Raw genomic sequence first — 5,640 nt, forward strand, 5'->3', positions numbered from 1 at the left:
AAACCAATCACATAGAATCCACCAGGAAACAAGGATACAACAATTTAAGAAAGGTATATAGCAAAAGTAACATGATGTCACATTACATAATTTTCCTCTGATATGATTGGTTCTCTCTTAGGTGAATAATCAAAGATGCTTTCTTCTTAGTTACTGATTACCTAATTGAAGATGTTAATTTAGAATTGTTTTTGTTTATTGACCAAAAAAGAGAAGCATGTCATACAATTCAGTGGTAAGAAATACATGTACGGATATCCTACTTTAAAGGCACAATATGTCATTTTTTGCAGCTAGAGGACGTATTCAAAACAAACAAAGAAGTTTGATGACGCCATGACTGAGTGTGGAATTATGGGAGTTGTCGTTGTAACGACGTAAAAACTCCATAATCACGGGAAGAAGGAGGCGGGAACAGGTGTCCTGACATTTTATCCTACCCGTCAGATTTTCCTACCAGGGTTAACTGCGCATGCGCAAAACAAATAGCGCCAGTCCTGTTTTCTCATGATAAACAACTATATTTAATGTATTTGCATTACTGTAAGGGTAGGTTTAGGGTTGGGGTAGGTATAGACTTTTATAAAACACAATCTAATACGTAGAAAAAATTTATTTATTGCTGGTTTACTGTAAATGTATCCCTTATTGCTTCAACCGCTAATATAACACATAATTACTGTATTTGCATTACTGTAAGGGGAGGTTTAGGGTTATGGTATGTGTAGATGTTAATAAACCATAATTTTATCGGCAGCATTTTTCGCTGTCGAATTGTACTACCCACTGTTTTAATGGGAGGTAGGAAAATCTGACAGCGTATGACAAATCGACAGAACACAGGCGGACACTCAAATAAAACTTTAATAACCAAATTAACATAAAACAGCGCGACAGCCCCTCACGGTCGACTGCCGCACACAAACAAAAACCAAACACAAAATAAAATCCAGGCCTGGGGGCTGTTCCATAAACCAAGATTAGAGTATAAGCCAGGCTTATTTCGGTTAGTCAGGCTTATTTTTGGTAGATTCGGTTTCATAAATCAAACTTAAAAGGTTCAAACTCAGTTACCCCGGCAACTTATGCTGGCAAATTAACCTGGTCCGGTGCAGGCTAACTGTCAGGCTAAGTCTGAGTTCAGGCTTAACGAGCATACCATTTATACTCACCTGCTAGTATTTCGATGTAATTTTATTTTACTTAACCACTATTAATATTTTTTTTTTTTAAATAAATAAATAAAGGAAATGTACTTTACTAATAAATGTAAGAAATTATAAGGTATAAATACACTAAGAAATGTTCAAAACTTGTGTTTAATTGAGTTTGGTTAATGAGTTTGGTAATTAATTAATTAAAAGTATATAAATAGGGAGCTGAACTCGTCTCCAAACTTAATCATGGCGTGTCCTTTCATAGATGAGGTGGTGGATGAGGGAGCTATAGTCTTGCGGAGGGCATTTCAAAGAGAGAGAACTTTCAGAGACAGGTCAGACCCATTGGCTTTTAATGACAGCTACCTGTATGAGCGATATAGGTTCTCAAGACATGGATTGCATATATTTTGTAGATTACTAAACCCATACGTTGCAAATAATACACGCCACAACAGAGCGCTCACAGTCCCACAGACTGTGTGCATTGCACTTCGCTTTTTTGCCAGTGGAACATTTTTGTACACAGTTGGAGATGCAGAGAATATCAGCAAAGCATCAGTTTGCAGCTCTGTACAAACTGTGTACCTTTCTTTAAAAAGACTACTCAATGTGTTCATCACATTCCCACCACAAAGCTATTTGTACCATTAAACATGCCTTTTATGGAATAGCTGGTAAGTTCAAATAACTATAAAACATGGAAATATTTCTTGACTGTTGATATTTACATGGGACATATTTAAAACAAACAAATAATTTTCCTAGGTTTCCCAAATGTTATCGGTGCATTGACTGCACCCATGCGATTAAGTGTCCGTCCTGGTCCACATGAAGCGGACTTTGTAAATAGGAAATCAGTGCACAGCATCAATGTACAGGTACAGTCCCACTGAGATGATATTGAAGGCTATGCTCTAGCACTGAGTGTTCTGTACTAAGCTGGGCACCAGTGTTTAGTTCATTGCAATTAAAATGGAGTGACCTACAGGTTTAATTTATTTTAGATATGATCAGATTGCATCACAAATGTAGTCAGGTTTCAGTGCCTGAAGCACCTCAGAGTGACTCCGCCTAGGGCATGTGACATTGTAGTTGCTTGTCTAGTGCTCCATAACATTGATTGTCGGAGGAGAGAGAGGCAACCAAGGATTGTTGAAGAGGAAGACTGGGGCAATGAAGCAGTATTGGAAGAAAACGAAACAGGCTGACTTTATACGAGACACATATGCAATAATTATTTTGCTTAATATGGTCTAAACCATGTGTAGCCTTTCACGTTTTCCCACTGGCCCCTCAACTTTCTCCGTAGTTGAACAAACACACAGAAGTCAAAGTATTTAATGTGATTTGTCTTTATTCAGAGTGAATCTGCCTGTTAGGGGTGAAAACACAAATAAATGTTGTGGAAAGTGATCAAAAAGGTAATTTTTTCCCCTTTCTAAAAATGGTAGTTCTACTTGCATTTTTCTGTAGCGGTTGAATTTCCAGCTCCAACTTCCTCATCTTCAGTTTTTTTATACTGAGTGTCGATATCAATCGCTTCCATTTGTTTAAGGAGGTAGCGTTTATACACTCCTTTTATGTTTTCTGGATTCTGTAGCAACATAGATTTAAGTTTATTTCATTGAATACTCTTGTCACATTGTTTTCATTTCTTAATACTCACTTTGTCACATGTGGTCCCAGACTGAGGGGGCTCTAGAACAGTCAGCATCCTGAAAACACATTATGATCATTTTATCACACAAGTACACTTTTTAATATTCAATACAGTATCACATGGAACCTGTGACTACCGCAGGCCTCCTTGAACATACAGACAGTCTCCTCATCCTCCTCAACTGATGGGCCTTCTCCCTGTGACAACTGATTAAACTCAGTTAAACTCATTAGCTTACATGACTGATTTAAAAGGTCTCATACTCACAGGCAACATGATGTCTGGTGGATCCATAAAGCATACAGAATCTTGATAGAAAAAAAAATATATTTTTTTTTTACCAAAATGCACCATTACAGTAGCACAAGTACCTCTACGTGACATTACTGCTATGATGTACTTAGGCTTACAATGCCTAAGGAAGGAGGAAATCAGTTAGTCAGGAAGGAATAATGATAATAAAACACACTTTATATACTCACTCCTTATACTACGTGATATAATTTTAGATGATGTACCCCCCCTCTATTCCCTCAAGGACGGGCCTCCCTTTATTAATTTCCAAAGCCAGCTCCTCTGCAGGAGTGAAGCTGGCTAGTGGTGGCCCTCCCCCAGTGCCAGCAACCTCAGTCTTTTTGGTTGCTGCAATTAAAAAAAAAAAAATAAATAAAATAAAAACTGAATAGTTGTAACTTCAAGCTGCCATTGATTACATATATACATACCATTAGATTTACTTACCATTCTGAACTATATTTTTATATTTTATTTTCACCTGCTGCCAGGTTCTTTTTCCTTCACTTAAGTTGCTGCTGCGTGAAAGCAATTAACGTTACTGGTATTCACACACAAACTTTGCAATATATTGTGACACACATTCAATGTTGATAAAGTATTTTAAATAGCTTACACCGCTCCTTACGCATTGAGACGATCAGCAATTTCCTGCCAACCTTTCTCTCTTGCTTTATTTATTGCCGCTCTATTTCCTTTTTTGGTGATGACATCTTTAAATTCTTCATATGTTTCCAATAGCAAACGCTGTTCCGTTGCCGTGAACATCGCTGCTCTATCTTTTCCTTTTGTTGCCATGGTAGCCCACAGTAAATCGATTGACCCATGCTCGACTTTTCAGGACTTTTAAACAATGGCGTGCACGCGCAATTATCTAGACTATTTAAACCTGACTCAAATTAGTAAGATCACATGATCCTCAACTTACTGTTATGGAACCAATTTAAGCGCGGATGTTTAGCTCGGCTCATTCAAGTCAGGTTTTGGACTTTAATCCCCGCTTTTCTAAGCGGCTTTTATGGAACACCCCCCTGGTCCTCTCTCGTCCTTCACTGTCGTCGCTCCTCTTTTGTATCCTTCCGATCTCCTCCGTGGGACTCGAGACCGGTGAGTGGAGCAGGTGTCGCTCATTTCCCAATCACTCCACGGCAGCAGGTGTCGCTCATTTCACGGTTATTGGACGGGCAGTAATTTTTAGTGTCGTCTTCATCCCCACAGCCGATGCAATCCGACGGGACTCGGGCAGAAATCATGTTCATAGATGAGCTAATGATTTAATAATGTAGTAGAATGAAGCAGGGTGAAAGCCGTTGAAGCTAAACGAGGCCACTTAATGAGCACGACATGTGGCTCGAAAGCAGCTGCTTCTGCTCCTTCTGGTCGTGCGTATGAATCGTTTTTTTTTATTATTATTATTATTTATTTATTATTATTTATTTTATTTTTTTATTGCAAAATTAAAACAATACAATAGTTAAGTAACAGGGGGCATACGGACAACATCACATGTAGATATTAGAGTTACAGAAATCAACATAATAAAAGAAGAAAAAAATCCCTTTTAAAGATATCATACAACAGATTCAAGAATATTACATTTTTGAAGCCTTTGAGGTCAAAAGTTTAGACACATTCTTAAAGTAGAGTAAAAAAAAAAGTCTTAAAGTAAAAAAAAAAAAGACATTAAATGAGATGAAAACATTTAGGTTAGGTTTACAATGAATGGTTCTGTCTTTATGAAGGTGAAATTTACCCAGAAGACAAAACAATAATACAATATGTTCAAGATTACTGTCTTTAGAATGAAAATCTGACAAAAATAAAATAAAAAAAATATATAGATTCAGTAATTTCTATCATTTTGTTACAGCAGAAAGAAATTAACATGGTATTAACATGAATTTAACATTCTGTCCAAAAAGACATAGAGAATGGGCAATGATAAAACAAATGTAGAATAGATTCTTAATCAGTATTACAAAATGAACACAATGAAGATATATTCTCTGAAAACTTGCTTAAGAATAAATTACAAGGGTAGTATCTGTGAACAGTTTTGAAATAGAGTTCTTTAATTTTACTTGGAATAAAAAATCTGAGAGGAAAGGTCCACAAATTTTTCAAATCAGAGTCCGGATAACAGATCCTCCATTTAGAATGTGCTTTAGAGGGGCATCCTGGATTTGAAGAAAGAGCATTTCTAATAAAGATGTTATTGCATTTTTTTATATTATACATAAATTCCATTGAATGCAAGTGTAGGAAAATGGTTGCTTACATAGCTATAACATAAATGTGCTTTAAACAAAGTTTTTAAACTGAAAGGGATACTTTTAATCACCGTATAAAAATCTCTTGGTGAGATTGTTGCACCTTTTAAAGACAAGAAATCAGAGAAATAAAAGAAGGTCCCCATGAGCAATGAATAAATCTGAAACAAAAACAGTATTTTACTTCACCCATTCAATGAAAAAGAAAGTGATTTGTTACCAGACAATATATTTTCACTGTTCCAAATAATACACG

General features: G+C 36.4%; 1 long non-coding RNA gene across 2 annotated transcripts; it reads right to left on the bottom strand.

The window, feature by feature from the left end:
- Positions 1-2,452: 2,452 nt before the first annotated feature.
- Positions 2,453-4,253, bottom strand: LOC122142831. 2 transcript variants are annotated; one of them, XR_006158814.1, is made up of 3 exons: positions 3,562-4,253; positions 2,827-3,462; positions 2,453-2,754 (listed from the first exon to the last, which is right to left on the bottom strand). It is a non-coding gene; the product is annotated as an uncharacterized LOC122142831 (long non-coding RNA). The 2 variants fall into 2 exon arrangements; XR_006158813.1 differs by having other exon boundaries at positions 2,827-3,128; positions 3,303-4,240.
- Positions 4,254-5,640: the final 1,387 nt, after the last annotated feature.

The sequence above is a fragment of the Cyprinus carpio genome, unplaced genomic scaffold (assembly GCF_018340385.1).
Source record: "Cyprinus carpio isolate SPL01 unplaced genomic scaffold, ASM1834038v1 S000000172, whole genome shotgun sequence".
NCBI classification, from domain to species: Eukaryota; Metazoa; Chordata; class Actinopteri; order Cypriniformes; family Cyprinidae; genus Cyprinus; species Cyprinus carpio.